The 19768-nt window shown below is 50.7% G+C and overlaps 1 protein-coding gene across 2 annotated transcripts in view; it reads right to left on the bottom strand.

Moving 5' to 3' along the window:
* Positions 1 to 13277: 13277 nt before the first annotated feature.
* Positions 13278 to 19768, bottom strand: part of ca8 (carbonic anhydrase VIII) — a 122226-nt gene continuing 115735 nt past the window's right edge. For both annotated transcript variants that reach the window (XM_072467715.1, XM_072467714.1), the window contains one exon: positions 13278 to 14523. The gene's annotated coding sequence lies outside the window, so the exon portion shown is untranslated. The remainder of the gene's footprint in view (positions 14524 to 19768) is intronic.

The raw sequence follows: 19768 nt of genomic DNA, 5'->3' as shown, positions 1-19768 counted from the left end.
GCGGTGGCATGGCGTATGGGAAAACAGGGCTGGCCAGATGGAGAATCCTGCCCATGATTTTTCACCTGACTGTAAATTTTGCAATTTGAAGTGAGACAGAGCAAATTGTTTAAAATGCAAGACCACATTCCACAGTGAAGGTGAGAAACAACCAAATTCCCCCTGGGAAATGTGAAGACAGACATTTTCCAAAATCCAGACACCCATCAAAACTCATAATGGTCGAAGGAAGAGACATTAAAAAGTATTGGATATTGAAACAGTGGGCAGAATTTTGCTGCCAATTGACAGTGACAAGTTCTCCCCAGATACACAGCCATGTTTCCATTCCACATCTTCAGGCGTTCTGTCAAAAAAGATCAGTGGCCGTGCTTTATGCCTTCATTCTGGCGGGACAGGGACTGATAGAGCCCACACACATGGCTCCAGGGAGATCAGGGCACCATTTTTAAAGGGCACCCCGATCTCAAAGGGGCTGGATTTTCCGTTTTGGGGGTTATGTTCCCACGACATGGTGAAAACTGTGGTCTTTTACGCCAGGAAATCTGGCGTCAAAAGGCCACAGATTCACAGCCTTGCAGGGGGCTAGCAGGCAGCTGTCGTGGAGCTCACAGCTCCAGCTGCCGATACAGCCCCCTGCACTTCCGGGACAGAGGCTGCGCATGTGCACGGCGGCGGCCTCCCGCGGCTGCGCCGTGCTCCATGGTGGACTCAGACCGCGGACTTGGACCACGAAAATAGTGCCCCCGATCGGCCGCTCATCCGGCCCGGACCACCCGCTCACATAGCCCCTAGTCCCGAATGAGGCCCCCCCAGCCCTCCGATGGGCCCGCTCCCGACTGGCGGCCAGACCGAGTCCGCAGCAGCCTCGCGAGTTTCCCAAACGACAGGACATTAGAAATACGCCGTTGGGAATTCGGCCAGTTGGGTCAGAGAATGGGGGGGGGCCTCAGGTGCTTGGTTCTCAGCACGGCGTACTCCGAGTACACTGCTTTTCGGGGGACAGAGAATCGCGGAACCAGCGCCGGACCCGCTTTCAGGCTGGAAAGTGGATTCTCCGCCCCGTCGCCGAACCCGACTTCTGAATTGGGGTGCAGAGAATCCAGCCCCAGGTCTCCCTTCCCCGTCCCCATGGATTGAGGCCCATGGCAGACAAGGAGAACACCCCGAACCCCAGAAGACAGAGGGGTAACCTCCCCCTTCACCTCTCAATGTTTGGATAACCTCCCCCCCCCTCCCATGGTTCATCAGCGCTTATCCGCCCCCCACCCCACCCCAAATGGCGTTCACTAGAAGTCCTGCCCCGGAAATGCTAACCTGGTCCCGCAAAGTTGGCACTGCCTGACCATGTTCCTCACCACGCAGGGACTGTCCTCACCCACGAGCCCCCAGCATGGTCATTACAACTGGGTTCCATTTTTGGAAACCAGTAGTGAATTCCGCTGCCGTGGGTATCTGGTGATGCCGGAAGCAACGGCATTAAGCCATTTAAGAATATTAAAATTTAGTTAATATCATGGTAATAAGACCATAAGACATAGGAGCGGAAGTAAGGCCATTCGGCCCATCGAGTCCACTCCACCATTCAATCATGGCTGATTTCAACTCCATTTACCCGCTCTCTCTCCATAGCCCTTAATTCCTCGAGAAATCAAGAATTTATCAACTTCTGTCTTAAAGACACTCAACGTCCCGGCCTCCATCGCCCTCTGTGGCAATGAATTCCACAGACCCACCACTCTCTGGCTGAAGAAATTTCTCATCTCTGTTCTAAAGTGACTCCCTTTTATTCTAAGGCTGTGCCCCCGGGTCCTAGTCTCCCCTGCTAATGGAAACCACTTCCCTACGTCCACCCTATCTAAGCCATTCATTATCTTATAAGTTTCTATTAGATCTCCCTCAACCTCCTAAACTCCAATGAATATAATCCCAGGATCCTCAGATGTTCATCGTATGTTAGGCCTACCATTCCTGGGATCATCCGTGTGAATCTCCGCTGGACCCGCTCCAGCGCCAGTATGTCCTTCCTGAGGTGTGGGGCCCAAAATTGCTCACAGTATTCTAAATGGGGTCTAACTAATGCTTTATAAAGCTTCAGAAGTACATCCCTGCTTTTATATTCCAAGCCTCTTGAGATGAATGACAACATTGCATTTGCTTTCTTAATTACGGACTCAACCTGCAAGTTTACCTTTAGAGAATCCTAGACTAGGACTCCCAAGTCCCTTTGCACTTCAGCATTATGAATTTTGTCACCGTTTAGAAAATAGCCCATGCCTCTATTCTTTTTTCCAAAGTGCAAGATGTCATAACTCTCTGGGCATAAACCTGAACTTGCCGCCGCAAATCCCGTTATGTCCCTCATAACGGGATTTGTGCCCGCAGCAAACAGGCCCAGAAAATCACAGCCAATATCTGCCAAATCCAGCTACCCAGTCACTAGAGATAAATTGCAAGTAACACAGGCGGTGTCAAGAAAGGCTTCAACAGAGGAAACAGGCTGAAGACTGCTCTCCTCCTCTCTTCTTTGGAATAAACAAGTTGTCTGGTTTAAGAAACCAATCCTACCAACAAACCAAGATCTCGTAATGGTTACAACACAATCTACATCTGACCACATCCAACCCAATTCATCAGCAATGTGAAAATCTACACCACCACGACAATCAAGGACACTTAACCGTACATGTTTTTACCACTTTTTATTTGGACTCCAACTAGCTGTATTTCTGATACTTAGTGTGCATGTGTGTAGGCCCTAATGACTGCATGAGGGTCGAATGCTCGATGTCACGTTTTTATTATTTTTCTCAGGTTTGGTGGTTCACAAATTTGCTCTTTAGACTCAAGAAAGTTTTGTTTGTTTGGTATCTTACCTCTCGCAGTTTAAATGGTTAAATACATTCCGATTTGGAAATGGCATATCCTTGCTAAAAATGCACTTAAATCTCTGTTTCGACTGACCAAGCAGGTTGAATAGAGGAGGGCCAGCTCACCCCTTCTCACCTGGTAGTAACAGAATATTCAGTGGGATTTTCTGGCCCAACCCAGTCAGCATCATCCAGTCCCACTGAAAGTCAACCTTCGGCTGGCCAGCCATATCCCCCACAGTAGATCCCACCACGGTGGGGCTGGGAAATCCCAGCCATTATATCATTGAATCGACAAAAGAATAAGATGGTTTAGCAATTTTGGAAATTAAACCCAAAGCCCTAGTCATTGGATATAATGAAATTATAAAAGCATTTTTCAACTTCTTCTGGGTCACATTTAATGAGATCAAGGAAAGGTGACTGAATTAATTCAAAAATTTTCGTAATTTCTCCTGAGAACAAAGATAGTGTAGATCAATCACAAGAGCTCAATTTTCTAATAGTTATGATCCCCAAAACTATCACTGAAAGAGAAAAAAAAGCTAATTTTCAAAAGCTTCAAAGTTGGCACAAGAGATTTGAATCCAAGTGAAATGTTTTTTACATAATTTTGATGAGATTGGCACTACATGCTAATTATGAATTAGCAAAAGAAGGTTCACAAAGTGGTAGAGATTTGATGCAATGTCAGATTTTTACAAAGATACTGGAGAGTGAATTTCCACCTCAACAGGGACAGTATCTGATTGAACGTCCAATGTACACGTTCAATTTTGCTTTCCATTAAAGTTAAACGTCATGCCCATTATTTTCACATGTGGTGTATGAACCTATGGGATACAATTTGGAAGCAGAAAACAACTCTTTAGCAGACAACTTTACAAAATCATACACCATGGACCAGATCCAACATACACTAGAGGGATATGTCTGTGACACTAATTTTGCAAAATGGTTCTTGTATATCAGAAGTAGAAGATACAATGGTCTCCGGCATAAAAGGTGACGTTTGGATCTATTGGACTGGAAATTGGATAACCCCAGGACTCACAAGGCATGACTCGAGGTGGTCAACACACAAGTTTGGTGTGCCCACCTCATTTGAATGGTTGTAGCAATGGCCAGTGAAGCTTCTTTTATTTGTTTATGGGATGTGAGCATTGCTAGCTAGGTGAGTGTTTATTGCCCACCCCTAGTTTCCTTCGAGAAGCTGGTTGGGAGCTGCCTTCCTCAACCGCTAGCTAGGTACACCCACCCACAGTGCTGTTCCGGAGGGAGTTCCAAGATTTTGACCCTGCGACAATTATGGATCTGATAGTAACCTTAAATCTGCATCCCGCCTACCCCATTACCACCTTGCTTATCAAGAATCTATCTATCAATGCCTTAAAAATATTCAAAGACTCTACTTGCACCACCTTTTGAGGCAAAGAGGTCCAAAGACTCAGGACCTTGTGAGAAAAAAATTCCATCTGTTTTAAAGGAGCAACGCCTTATTTGTAAACAGTAATCCCTGGTTCTAGATTCTCGTACAAGATGAAACATCCTTTCCACAATCACCATCAAGGCCCTTCAAGTATAGTTTCAGTCAAGTATAGGACCCATATTGTAGTCTCACACCAGGGAGTGATAAACAAGTACCTACATGGTCGATTTGGAATCTGGGTGTCACATCAGAGTGCGAGGGCAGCATAGCACTGATTCAATCTTCCAGTGTATGTGGGGCACACAACTGAATGCTTTCTTCTGCTGCAACACTGTAGTGCGTGTGGCCAGTGGCATATTGCTGCAGTGGTATGCCTCTACAGCACATCTGCGACTGAACTTCTAGCACATTTCTTCCTCAATACTGAACACAAGTTTAGAAAAAAAAATGTTTTCCACACCAACAGCATAAAAGAAAATCTGTATTCTTATGCTGCAACAGGAAGTGACTTTAAAGTACCAGATTAGGTAAAGTACTATTAGGGAAACTGTAATCACCCAAGGTGTTTCTTCTCTCCCCACAGCCATAATAATCAACCTTCTCAACACTTTGCAGTAACCTTCCAAACATTTACTAACCACACCTCCCTTGACACTCACTGCTTCTGTTCCATCAGACTGCTCATGTGGTCTTGAATAAACCGCAATTTCCTCCATTTAACATTATAAAAAAAACAAAGCTGCTACTTTCATCCCCCATCATAAATTCTACTTCCTGAATTCTATTTCCCTCCTCAACCATGATCTCTGTTTGAACCAGACTGCTTCAAACATTCGCAACCTGAACTTCTGACCTCAGATTTTCTCCATCATCTGTCTCTATCTAAACCACAGCTCTTCTGCTGCTATAACTTTCATTCCTGCCTTTTTCATTCTGCTTTATCAATCCTGACTGGCTCCCGATCCTCCACGTCATAAACCACAGCTCATATCCTGCATTTTGTTTCCCATATCTTCTCCCAAACCAAGCCCTGCTCACCCTTGCTCTCGCTGACATCCAGTCTTCCAATTTAAACTTGGAATCTTCACGTCAAAATTCCTTTGCTGCCTCACGCTTTCTAATCTGAACCTCCAGCATTACAATTTTTTTCCATCTAATCAGAAAATTAGATGCATCGTTAAAGCATCACTTTATGTAAATTTATATATATATATATATATATATATATATATATATATTCAACATTCACAGAGCATGCAACCACTTCCTATTGCTGGCAATTTTATACTGAATTCTGGGCACTGTTGTTCAAAGTAACACATGTGCATTCAAGGCTTACTAACCCTACATATCAGCAGAAAAGTCATTACAAGTTCCCAAAACAATAGAATTTAAGTCCCAGCCCCTATAGAGTGCCAAGTCGGCAGAGAGAAATGTTCCTATGAAAATCTAATTCATGACACTGTTTAGAATTCATGTTCAAAAAGCCATTTTAGTGCTAAAAGGTTGTCATTATTATATTTTGAACTATACGAAAGGAGGATGAAGATGGCAGCAGTAGACACATTGAAAATATTTTTTGTGGTTTTGCAGGTTTTCAGTTTCCAGCTCATCAGATATTTCCAGGTATCGTTTTTGTTGTTTGTGTTCCTTGACTTGTAGACATTGGGCAGGATTCTGGTTGGGGTTCTCCAGAGTCCACGTCGCTACCACTGCCAGCAAGGAGGGAGAATTTGGAGCTCAGCCAAATCTCCATGGGCGAGATTCTCCGACCCCCCACGGGGCCGGAGAATCGCCGTGGGCCGTCGTGAATTCCGCCCCCGCCGCCCACCGAATTCTCCAAATGGAGAAAAGTCGGGGCGTCAATCGCGCCACACGCCTTGGAGAATGGCACGGGTGGGCGTAAATCAAAACACCTTTCAATCGGCATCAACCAGTGCTCAAGGTTGACGCCGACCAGCGTGGAGGTGGGTGACGGCCTGGGAGGTTGGCCGCTGGAGATGACGGCGTGGCCGCAGTCTGTATGTGTGGGGGAGAGGTGTGTGTAGGGTTGTGTGTGTGTGTGCGGCCGGTGGGGGGGAGGGGGGGGGGGGGTGTTTAGAGTGGGCTGGGCTCCGGGGTAGTGCCGGGAGGGGGATGAGTGCCGGGGACGGGAGGATGACTGCCGGGGAGGGGGACGGGAAGGGGGACGGGGTTTAGAGTGGGGTGGGCTCCGGGGGAGGGGGATGGGGAGATGCGTGCCGCGGAGGGGGACGGGGTCCGTGCCGGGGGGGGGGGGTCCGTGCCGGGGGAGGGGGTGGGGAGGTGTGTGCCGGGGAGGGGGACGGGGAGGTGCGTGCTGGGGAGGGGGGATGCGAGGGCAAGTGGGTTGGTCCACCTGGCGAGGTGCCAGCCTCCAACAGTCGGACCCATGTGGTCCATTCCACCTGGCTGGGGAAGGAGGGTGAGGGTGTATGGGCAATGACGACATGTCGTCGTTTCCCCCCCCCCCCCCCCCCCCCCCCCCAACCCGTCATGTTTTCCGGTCAGCCAGCGATGTTGGCCGCCCTGGCGGCAGCCGCTAATGTTCATGCTGCCCTGGATGAGGAGGAGGAGCGTACCAGAGAGGCGGCGCAGGCTGCCGCAGAGGGGCAGGCGGCAGCCGACCAGGCTGGAGGACACCCGCCCGACAGGACGTGGAGGGGAGGGGGACGCCGCGGCCCCACGGCAACGGAGGCACCCGAGGACGTCCCGTGTGTACCGGCCCCAGCTGTCGTACCAGGACCTCACGGACCGGGAATGCAGGAGACTCCGGATGAGCCGGGAAACCGTGGCACACATCTGCCACCTGCTGGCACACCTGTCACTGCGTGGCACTGGCGGGGGACACCCTCTCCCAGTGTCCGTCAAGGTTACGGTAGCCCTGAACCTTTCTGCAACGGGGTCATTCCAGGCACCGAGTGGGGACCTGTCCGGCATATCGCAGACATCGGTGCACCGGTGCATCCGGGCAGTGACAGACGCCCTATATGCCATTGCGCACCGCTACATCCGCTTCCCTGTGGACCGGGCCAGCCAAGATGCCAGAGCCGTGGGCATTTCTGCCGTGGCTCGGTTCCCCAGGGCGCGATTGATGGGATGCACGTCGCCGTGCGGCCACCTGCAGATAACAGGGCCGTGTTCACCAATAGGAAGGGGACCTATTCGATGAACATACAGGTGGTCTGCAACCACCGCATGATGATCCTGCACGTCTGCGCCCGTTACCCGGGCAGTGTACACAACTCATACATGTTGTCGCGATCATACATCCCCGGCATGTACGAGGGACGCCATCCCCGGCTGAGGGGCTGGTTGCTGGGCAACAGGGGCTACCCATTGCGATCGTGGCTGATGACGCCTATACGGAGGCCACGCAATGAGGCGGAGAACCGCTACAATGGTGCCCATGTAGCGACAAGGGGAGTGATAGAGAGGTGCTTTGGCGTGCTGAAGATGCGTTTCAGGTGCCTGGACCTCTCTGGGGGCGCCCTCGAGTATCGGTCAGATAGGGTTGGCCGCATCATTGTCGTGTGCTGCGTCCTGCACAACATAGCCCAGCAGAGGGGCGATGTGCCGCAGGCAGAGGAGGGCAGAGTGGAGGAGCAGCAGGAAGAGGCGCAGTCCTCCCAGATGAGGGGGATGGGGGCAATGGTCAGGGCAGACAGAGCTAGACATGGGCGGGTGGCTGTCCACCGTTAGCGGCTAGGCCAGCGGGCATGGGACAGGCTGATAGACACCCGCTTCACTGACTAGATGGGCGTGGGAATCGGGTAGTATGGCCACAGACCGCACACCATGGCAACACCCGACCACCCACCCAGCACCCTCACCCCCCTCCCCAACACCACCCCCCCATTACCGATCCACCTGCGGCACAACGGCCGGGCTCACACAGTTGCCGGTGGACGCGTGTCTATTGCAGGCCATGGAGGATGATGACAACCCGCCCTGCGATGAGCTCCTGGCCCCACATCGTTGGACGATGTCTGATCCATGGCCACAGTACCACCATCCACCCGGACCATCCCTGCATGCGGCTGTGACACTGCAGCGCACGGTCCTGTCCTCTGCCCGGGGGGGATGTTGATGGTGGCCCAGGGGGAAGGGGACAGACTCACCTGGGGCTGAGGTAAGACCACCCCTCACACACACTTGCGGTCAACATACATGACACCCCCGCACGCTTTGGACAGAGCACAAAGGCAGCTTCTGTAGGTGTAACATTGACTTTAATAACCAAAGGAGTTCATGCACGTGCCCTAGCCCCTAAAACTCATCTGTGCCCTGCACCCGTGCCAACTTACTCAGTGTCTAATTGTTTGGCCTTCCGGGCCCTTTGACTACGTCTACGTGGTTCCCCAGACGGTACAGCAGAACTGGAGGTGGACTCCTGCGATTCCCGCCCTCTGACACGGGATTCCTTTGGCGGCCGTTTCCTGGGGCGTCCTGGCCTAGGTGGGCCAGGCTGCGGCCTGGGCAACTGGGATGGTGAGCTGCCAGCCTGTCCTGCCTGTTGCCCACCCGATGCACTTGGGACGGAAGGGGGGGGAGCCCGAGGTGTTGAGGCGTTCCGGGACCTCCCCTACAATGGGACCCGGAACGGGCCCCAGCACCTCCTCCTCCCTCGGGGTGCCCAATGGCCCCCAGGCCTCTACATGGGTGGAGGATGCGAACGGACTGGCCATCCGACGCCCCCCCCGACATCTGGCGCTGCCAGTCCTGGAGGCCCGTGCTGGTATCGACAGGGGTCTGCAGGTTTGCAGCCATGGAGCTCAGGGGGTTGGCATACCCGGTCTGTGACTGTGCGACGCCGGGTCGCACATGGGCAATGGCGCCGATGCCCTCAGCGATGGCCTGAGACTGGGCCATGGCCTGCAGAGACTGGGCCATGGCCTGCAGAGACTGGGCCATGGCCTGCTGAGACTGGGCCATGGCCTTCAGAGACTGTGCCACGGAGTTGAGCCCCTCTGCCATCTGCCGCTGGCTCATGGCCTCATGTGAGAGGGCAGCCATGTCCTGGGCCACAGACGCCGCCTGCACGGAAAGCCCCAGGCCTCGCAAACCGCTCCTCATGTCCGACACCGTCGTACCCATTGCCTCCACCGCGGACGCCACCCGTGCGGTGTCGGCCTGGGTGGCACGCATAACCGGCACCACTGCCAGCTCCTGGACGCGGATGGACTCCTCCACCTGCGACTGCAGCCGCCGCAAGCCGGCCGTCACCCTCTTCGCTCGTCCCAGGTTCGGTGGTTGCATCGGACCTATGGGTGGGTGAGGTAACGTCAGGAACCCGGGATCCATCTGGGTGGCAGATGTTCACATGCGCCGGGCTGCCCTCCGACCGCCCGGCCCCTCTGCTGCTCCTACCTCCACCTGCTGTACCGGGACAGCTGTGTTGTGCACACCAGTGAGTGTACCAGACGCCTCATCACTAAAGTGCCCAACCGAGGTGAGCGTCTCTGCGATGGTGGAGGGTGTTGGTGACAGCAGTGGCGTTGTGTCGTGTGCATCGTCCGACTCTGAGTCCATGGCACTTTGCGGTGGCGGTTCGTCTCCGCCCATCCAATCGGTGTCACTGTCCTGTATTTCAGTTTCCGGGGTAGGGGTGTCCTGGGTAGGGGTGTCCTGGGTTGTGGTTTCATAGCTCGGCTGTGACGGGGGCCTGTGGCTGCCCCTCTCGTCGCTGGGTGGCACACGCCTGCGTCGCCATATCCGCATGAGACGGGGGCGCCGTCTCCCTGTTGCTCCAGATCTCTCCGTCTCCCGTGGTCTCCGAGGGGCATCGTGCGGGCGTCGCATGCCAGAGGGTCCGGGTCTCTCCGTCTCCCGTGGTCTCCGAGGGGCATCGTGCGGGCGTCACATGCTAGAGGGTCCGGGTCTCTCCGTCTCCCGTGGTCTCCGAGGGGCATCCTGCGGGCGTCGCATGCTGGAGGGTCCGGGTCTCTCCGTCTCCCGTGGTCTCCGAGGGGCATCCTGCGGGCGTCGCATGCTGGAGGGTCCGGGTCTCTCCGTCTCCTGTGGTCTCCGAGGGGCATCCTGCGGGCGTCGCATGCCAGAGGGTCCGGGTCTCTCCGTCTCCCGTGGTCTCCGAGGGGCATCGTGCGGGCGTCACATGCTAGAGGGTCCGGGTCTCTCAGTCTCCCGTGGTCTCCGAGGGGCATCGTGCGGGCGTCGCATGCCAGAGGGTCCGGGTCTCTCCGTCTCCCGTGGTCTCCGAGGGGCATCGTGCGGGCGTCACATGCTAGAGGGTCCGGGTCTCTCCGTCTCCCGTGGTCTCCGAGGGGCATCGTGCGGGCGTCGCATGCCAGAGGGTCCTGGTCTCTCCGTTTCCCGTGGTCTCCGAGGGGCATCATGCGGGCGGTCTGCATCTGCGGGGATGGGTGCCTCGACGTTTGCTCCTACGATACACAATGAAGCATGCATGGTTAGACACGCAGGCAGTGATCAGGTGATATGGGGGAGGGGGGATATGGGGGAGGGGGGATATGGGGGCGGGCTGTCGGTGGCTCACTTGTTGGTGGGCCCCCGACCTCTGCATCAGCAACCTCCCGGTCCTCAGGTCCGCCAGCCAGTTCCAAGGCCCTTTCCTCATGTTTTGTCAGTGGCCTCTCATCAGCTGGGCCTCCTCCAGTCCTCACATGCTCCCTGGTGTTGTGTGCGCGCTTCTCCTGTGGGGGCTGGTGGCAGGGGTAAAAGGCAACAGTGTTAGACAGGTATATGAATGCATGCCATCGGTTGCGCGTGTATCGCAGAGGTTAAGGTTAGGGCTGGATTCACTTGGGGATATGGGGGAGGGGGCTCACCCTGGCTGCCCTGACGAGGTCGTTCACCTTCTTGTGGCACTGGGTGCCTGAATGTGGTGTCAGGGCCACAGCGGTGACGGCCTCTGCCACCTCCCTCCACAGACGCCGGCTGTGGCGTGGGGCGACTCTCCGGCCGTGTCCGGGATACAGGGCCTCCTTCCTGTGCTCCACTGCGTCCAGGAGCGCCTCAATATCGCGGGACTGGAACCTCGGGGCTGAGTGGCGGGCGGCCATCCGGTCGGGTCTTCTGGTCGGGTGGGGGGGAGCAGCGCGTCCTTAATGAGCCGTCACACCGCGCGGCGTGCATCACGCAGCACGGCGTGAACCACGTGAGCCGGCGCGGATAGCGTCACTTCGCTGCTCGCCCATTCCAGGCCGGAGACTTTGCGACGTTTGGGGCGGCGCGATGCAGGTGGGATTTGCGCCGTTTTGGGCGCCAGTCGGCGGACATCGTGCCGATATCGGAGAATCCCGCCCCTTATCTCCATTCAGTGCAGCAGGAATGGAGAATCCCACCAACGTGAAGGAACGGAGAATCAAAATCATTACCTGTTAAATTTTTTTGTTTAATGACGTGCTCTTTCAAAATATGACCTGTCCCCATGCATTTGAGTTCATTATCTAAAGTATGTAATTTGCATTTTTACTTGCAGAACCAATGGAAGTATCTACAAAAAGAACAGAAGTTTAGGACATGAAACATGTGACTGGTGGCAAGGTGTGTCAAGGTGTCTTTTTGCACTGAACTGATTTACTCCCTTGCACAACCATGGTGAAAATCAGATACATGTCCCCCTGAGAGTTGGCAACAGTTACTAATGCTAAAAACGCCCAAGATATTGAGGAGAAAGTACTACCTTAAGGAGTTTTAATTAAGGATGTAAAATATAAATTATATATTCACAGCAAGAATAACATCCATAAATAATAGTTTCTAAAAATCATATTGGAATTGTTGCACTAATGTGGAGAACAAACCAGTATTTTTTATAAATGTGTTATAAAAACTGGTTAAAGTCTCATTTTACAAATGAGACATCTTAACTTTGCCACTGTACAGGATCCAATTCACACAAGAATCTCACTGAATATGGACAAGTCAGTTAAAAGGGGATTGTCTGATTGAATGTATACTGCATATTACATTTAATGTTAATTTAAAATGCAACACACGACTAGTTAACCAAAGGCTCAATGATAGCACAGGGCTTTGATAAGGAAAAGTTCCTCGCCATGGATTCTACAGATAGGAAATTTTCAATATATTCACATAAAGAGTTATTTATTTTTCAGTTTTGGAAATAATCGCGGTTAGCTTTGGGTATTGTCTTCACAGCATGTCTTACTGCGTTACAAAAGTTTGTACCAGAACACAGAACTCAAAAGACATCAATTTGCGAGATAATGACACCAACGTTGTCTTCTTTATCTGCAGTACTAAGAATGTTAATCTAAAGAGTTTTCATTGAAATTACTTCGACATAACAAGAAAAAGCATTATTTCAATTTCAGTTCTTGTGTGGTAAACATAGCTTCATTTAAAACAAAGTCAAATGCTTCATATATTTGAGTTGAACATTGCCTTGTCAAATACTGCCATATATTAGCCACAAGAATATGCAAAACTGAACGCCACACAAACTATTAAAAGTTTAGTTTTAACATTTATAGCAGGATACATGATCAGTTAAAGATTATTATTGTTTCACTGGTTGCACTGTGCACTCCTTCACTAGTTAAAATGTGACAGAGATATCATTCAGATATTTTAGCAGAATGCAATATTCCATTATCATCTATCCTGTAACTTTCAGTTATATTCAACCATGAGGCCTTATTCAACTTGAAGCTTTTTCGTAACACCAGAATAGATTATTTTTTCTGTGGATAAGTAATTTAACAAAGATTCCCAAATGATCACGATGAATTAAAATAAGAATTACAGCTAAATTTAGTAGAAACTCTGATAAATTGCTCAGCACTTCAACTAACTTGGTTATAGTTTTGAGCTAATTCATCTGACAGCAGGACTCTGTCAACAGGATTAACAATGTATGTTTTGCACAACCAAATGGGGACGAAAAAGTAAAGTGAAATTAAAATAAATTAGCAGTCAAAGGAAACATAAAACAGTAAAACAGGAAATGCAAAGAATGGAGGAACAAAAGAATATGAACTTTTATATAGGCCGATTACATATTCAAAAGTTTAAATTCAGTACATTGAAGAAACATAATAATCTTTACATAAATGTCATGAGTTGAATTATCAAAAGTTTCAGAGATTCACTTTAAATTGTGTTAGCATTTTGCTTCCACTTTCTTCACATTCAGCTCACTAACATATTTGGAATGCAATTGCATTAAAAATGATTGCGCTTGTAACATTGTTTATCTTCAGCTGGATTTATATTTGGGACACACGGGTACATTCACAGTTCCACTGTCCGTTAAATAATGTACAAATGATCAAAGCTTATTGAAACTACGCATTATATAGAGCAATTTTACTAATTTAACACATTTGGCAACATTTACTTTAAAGCAAACTTCACAGTAAAGGAGGGCATTTCTGCAACAACTAAATTAGTACATCATTCAGGGGCAGATTGGTTTAATGTACAAGACTTTTCCAAACAATGCTGTTCAGACTAGTTTTAGTTTCTCATACCTGAGCAAATTCCACATATCACATTCATAATAGAAGCCCTTTCTTTTCGTAAAAGATAAATGCAAGAAATATATGTTCTTCCAGATGGACTTTAAATTTAAAGTAACTGCATTTTATGAAGCTCATCAGAAAATAACACTTCAAAATGTAGCATGCTCAGAAATAGCCAAATTAAACGATTGCCTGGGTAAAGGATAGGCCAACTGTCTACTTAAATCTTTGTAAGGACCGACAAACAATGCAGTTTTATTCAGTAATGCAGATAACCTTTAAGTCACACTGGTTTATCCAAGAGCAAACGTTTTCCTTTTTAATGCTCCTAAACCGCAGTATGTAGAGTCAGACTATTTCCAGCAGTTCAGAGTTAGCAAACACAAACTCAAAAAACTTCAGAAATACATATCACTATTAAATTATGTCAAATACATGACAAAATCTTTGCACCAATAAAATGTTTAACAAATTTACAAAAGGCAAATGCATAAGCAGTCTACAAAAACAATTATGTGAAGCATGGGGCACCTAAAATGAACTCTTGTTCTTGTGCATCAGCTCTTTTTTCTGGAATATTTAACAGGGCTATGAGAACAAGCCAACTGCCACAGCTGCTTTTCAAGACTGCTTTAATTATAAAAGGCAACACAAAACATGCTTTGTATTTGAAGGAGCAGCAGCTTCAGAAAGATCCATTTCTCATACAGTGGGATACTGTGGGTTCATTGTCTTCACCCTGTTAAAAGAGAATGGGACATTCATGCCTGAGAAATTCCATAGGAGAAGGTTCACTCTGTTCATTTGACTGATCAGACATATGGCATAAGAAAACAGTTCCAACATATAAGTGGAGTTTACCACTGTACTATTCCTGTCTGACAAATTACTCAGTACAATAATTTTATCTTTGTGCAGCCGAACTGAGTTTGAAACAATCACTGTAATACAATACATAATTCGTATTGGGCAAGATTCTCTGGCCTCCCTGAGGAGTGTTTGTCGGAGGCGGGGGTCCACCCTTGGCCGGCGATGGGATTTTATGGTCCTGCTGCTGTCAATGGGATTTCCCATTGAATCCAACCCATGCAACTGGGAAACCTGCAGCAGTGGTGCGCCGCCAGCAGCACCAAAACATCCCGCTGGCATGAACAGCCAGACGATCTCGCCCATAGCATTCAGGAGCTATGCATCACATGGCGTGTCAACACTTCCCCATCAGCTATGGATAAAATGGACTTCCAGTGGCAGCCATGGAGTGAGTGGTTGCACACAGGACAGCTCCAGCTCGAAGGTGTGGATTTGAGCTCTTTTTACCTGAAAATGGGAGAATTTTGACGGGAATGTGCAGTTGAAGGTGTGTGGAGAAGTTCCCCCCGGGAGTGGCATGTCTGCTGGTCATCAGACCTGGCAGGTGAAAGACCTGGCCAAGGCATTGGAAGAGATCTGTGGTGCAGCAACAATTGGAAAGATGGCGGAGGGGGAAGGGTCGCCACATGTTGGAAAACCCCAGATGGAGCAGCTGATGCCGATTATCAAAGAAGAGTTCCGCCAACATAGAAAGGAAATGCAGGAGGATCGATCGAAGGCCATCGAAGGAGCGGTTGTACCCCTGAAAGGCTCGATGGAGAGAGTCGAGAAGTGCCTGGAGGGGCAGGGGTCGCAGATCGGGAGATGGAGAGGGTGATATCTGCCTACAGTGATCGGGTGGTGGCATTGGAGGTGGAGATGGGGCTCCTGGGGTCCTTTACAAGTCGTTAAGAACAAAGGTGGAGGAGCAGGAAAACAGATCTAGAAGGCAGAACCTGCATATCGTCAGCCTGTCTGAAGGTGTGGAAGGCACGAGTGCTACGAGATACTTCTCGAGGATGCTGGCGGGGCTGGTGGCGGAGAGGGCGTTGGACAAGGCCCGAGAGTTAGATAGAGCGCACAGGTATTTAAGGCAGAAGCCAAGAGCGGGGGAGCTGCCGCGGGCCGTGATTGTAAAGCTCCACAAGTATGTGGAGAAGGAAAAGATCCTGCAGTGGGCCAGGGAGAAACGGAACTATGAATGGGAGGGGAACAAGGTCCGAATACACCTGGACATTGTAGCTGAGCTGGCAAAAAGTGTTGGGTGTAACAAGGCCAAGACGGCTCTCTATCGTCGGCAGATCAGGTTTGGGCATCTGTGCCCAGTGAAACTGTAGGTGAGAGGGGTGGTCTTTCTGCAGGCGACGCCCCTCCGGGTGATGGGTCGGTTAGGTTGAGAAAGGGATGAGTGGGTCAGGCATTTCACTCGGGGTTTGTAAGTGCGTGACATGGGTGGGAGATACGTGATGATGAGCGGGGTGTTCAAGGGGACGTCAGTGGTGTTTGTGAATGTATACAGACTGAATTGGGACAACGTGAGGTTTGTGAGGGGGTTGCTGGGAAAGATTCCGAATTTGATCACGCATCAGTTGATTATGGGAGGGGACTTTAATTGTGTGCTGGAGCCAAGGGTGGACAGGTCGAGCACCAGGTCAATGGGAAGGCTGCAAATGGCCAAAGAGCTTGAAGGGTTTATGGAATGGATGGGTCTGGTGGACACCTGGAGATTTAGAACCCGGGGAGGGCGAGAGTACTCCTCCTTCTCATACGTGTATAAGGTATACTCCAGAATTGATTTTTTGTGGTAAGCCGTGAAGTGGCGGTGGGGGGGGGGGGGGGGGGGAATAGAGTACGCAGGAATTGTAATCTCAGACCGCACGCCGCACTAGTTGGAGGTTCGACGTAGCCCAGGGCGGGAGAAGATGCCAGGATGGAGGTTAGATTCGGGGCCGTTAGCGGAAGGGGGTTCTGCAATAAAGGTGCGGTCAATGATTAAGGAGTACGTGAAGTTGAACCAAAATGAGGAGGTATCGGCAGTCACATTCTGGGAGGCATTGAAGGTGGTGGTTCGGGGGAGATTATCTCATTCAAGGTCCACGGAGATACGAAAATGAGAGAGGAGTACGAAGGATTATTGGACAAGATAGTCGAGGTGGATAGGGAGTATTCGAGGGCCCCCACCGAGGAATTGGCAAAGAGAAAGAAGTTCCAGGGGCAGTTTGATAGATTGATGATGGGGAAGGCAATGGGGCAGCTACGAGAGCGAGGGGGGTGTAGTATGAATATGGAGAGAAGGCGAGCCACATGCTAGCCCACCAGCTATGCAGGCAGGCCATGTCCAGAGAAATCCTGAGAGTACAGACGGAGAGGGGAGGTACGTCGGAGCCAGGGAGGATAAATGATGTGTTTATGGAGTATTATGAGGAATTGTACAGGGCAGATCTGGGGGGTGAGGAAGGGAATAGGGGCGATTTTTGGATGGGCTGGAGTTCCCACGGCTGGAAGAGGAGAGGAGGCAGGCTCTAGAGGAGCCTTTAGGGCTGAGAGAGGTGATGGATCGCATAAGAGGGTAATTCGGGGAAGGCCCCGGGGCTGGAAGGTTACCTGACAGAATTTTACAAGAAGTTTGCGGCGGAGCTGGGACCACACCTGCTGGGGGAGTTTAGCAAGGCGTGGGAGAAGGGGGAGCTGCCGGAGACAATGACACGGGTGACGATTACGCTAATACCAAAGAAAGGGAAGGACTCGGTAGAGTGTGGGTCATACAGGCCCAAAATCGCTGTTGAAAGTGTTGGCTAAGTTAGTGGTGAGGAGGATAAAAGAATGCGTTCTGGGGTTGGTTGCAGAGGATCAAACGGGCTATGGATGCTGAGAAGGCACTTGATCGGGTAGAGTGGCGGTACCTGTTTGAGGTCCTGGGTTTGGGTCGAACCTTGAGGCATGGGTGTGTCTGCTGCCCATGGCTCCGGTGGCAAGCGTTCGGACCAATGAGTTGAGCTCACGGAATTTTGGGTTGCATAGGGGAATGAGGCAGGGGTGTGCGCTGTCGCCGCTGCTGTTTGTACTAGCAATAGAGCCCTTGGCAATGGCCCTTTGGGGGACAGCAGAGTGGCAGGGGATTAGGAGGGGGAGTAGGGAGCACCAGGTGGTGCTGTATGCGGGTGACCTACTGTTATATGTGTCAGACGTGCTGGAGAGTATGGGGAGAATTATGGGCTTATTAGGGAGGTTCGGGGCCTTCTCGGGTTATCATAGAATAAAGCATCAAATTTACAGTGCAGAAGGAGGCCATTTGGCCCATCGAGTCTGTACTGGCCCTTGGAAAGAGCACCCTACTTAAGCCCACACCTCCATTCTATCCATGTATCCCCACGTAACTTTGTTTTTGAACATTAAGGGCAATTTAGCATGGCCAATCCACCTAACCTGCACATCTTTGGACTGTGGGAGGAAACCGGAGCACCCGGAAGAAACCCACGCAGACACGAGGAAAAGTGCAAACTCCACACAGACAGTCACCCGAGGTCAGAATTGAACCTGGGTCCCTGGAGCTGTGAGGCAGCAGCGCTAACCACTGTGCCACCCCAGTCATAAGTTGAACGTGCTCAAACGCGAGGTGTTTCCGGTGAATGAGGCGAGTTGCAGAGATAATTTAGGAGTGTTGCCATTTATCTAGGGATCCAGGAGACGGGGGAGTGGGCAACGATGCACAAATAGAACTTAACAAAGTTGATGGAGGGGGATAAAGGAGGACAAAAGCAAATTACTGCGGATGCTGGAATCTGAAACGAAAGAGAAAATGCTGGAAAACCTTAGCAGTGATTGTAAGGCTCCACAAGTTTGTCAGGTATAAAGGAGGTCTATCAGGTATATCGGGATAAAGGAGGACTTTAGGAGGTGGGATACTTTGTACCCGAGGCTGGTGGGGGGAGTCCAAGTGGTGAAAATGAACGTCCTGACAAGGTTCCTATTTGTATTCCAGACACTCCCGATTTTTATTCCTGTGGCATTTTTCCGGAAGCTGGACGTAGTTATTTCGGATTTGGTGCCAAAGGTAAGGAGAACTCTGCTACGGAGAACTCTGCTACAGAGACAGAGCAGAAAAGGGAGCTGGCGTTACCGAATCTGCGACACCACTATTGGGCAGCGAGTGTGGAGGAAATGAGGCGATGGGAAGGAGAGGGGTCGGAATGGATTAGGATGGAGAAAGAGTCTTACGGGGGATCTAGCCTACGAGCCATGGTGACGGCAGTGCTACCGCTGGTATCGAGGAGATATATGGAGAGCCCAGTTGTACAGCCCACGATTAGGATGTGGGGAGATTAGCTGAGGAGATGCTTTAGGATGGAGGGGATGTCGGTGTTAACACCGTTGTGTGAGTACCACGGGTTCTGGTATGTACAGGAGATGGAGAGAGGTGGGGTTGGTGGCGACGAGGGATTTCTATGTGGAGGAGAGTTTTGCAAGTCTGGAAGAACTGCAGGAGAGGGTAGAGCTCCCGAAGGGAAGTGAATTTAGGTAGATATTTACAAGTGAGGGACTTTGCACGGAAGGTGTAAAAAGGGTTTCCCAGGCTGCCAAAGTATGCCCTATTAGAACGTGGAAGGGGAAAGTAGGATTGGGGACTTATGTGGGTGGCTGGGGGAGCAGGGGGAAACAGGAGTGGTGAAGATCAAGGAGAAATGGGAGGAGGAGTTCGGAGCGAGAGATAGGTTGGGAAGCGTGGAGTGAAGCACTGCGCAGGGTGCATTCGATTTCATGTGCGAGGATGAGATTGATACAATGTAAGGTGGTTCACAGGGTACACATGACTAAGGCGAGGGTGAATGAGTTCTTTCATGGGGTGATAGACGCGTGTGAGAAGTGTGGGCGAGGACCAGCAAACCACGCACATCTGTTGTGGGGTGTGAGAAGTTGGAGAGATACTGGAGGGAGTGTTCGGGACGCTCGCAAAGATCGTGGGGGCAGAGGCCGGGCCAGACCGTGTGGTGGCAATTTTTGGGGTATCGAAATTGCTGGAGCTGATGGAGGGGAGGAAAGCCAATGTTGTGGCCTTGACCTCTCTGGTTGCCTGGTGAAGAATTTAGCTGGAATGGTGGTCGACAACGCCACCGGGCGTGGCGGCCTGGCTAGGG

Source organism: Scyliorhinus torazame, chromosome 11 (assembly GCF_047496885.1).
Source record: "Scyliorhinus torazame isolate Kashiwa2021f chromosome 11, sScyTor2.1, whole genome shotgun sequence".
NCBI classification, from domain to species: Eukaryota; Metazoa; Chordata; class Chondrichthyes; order Carcharhiniformes; family Scyliorhinidae; genus Scyliorhinus; species Scyliorhinus torazame.
The sequence above is the reverse complement of the archived record's forward strand: the minus strand, read 5'-3'. Positions and strand labels throughout refer to the sequence as shown.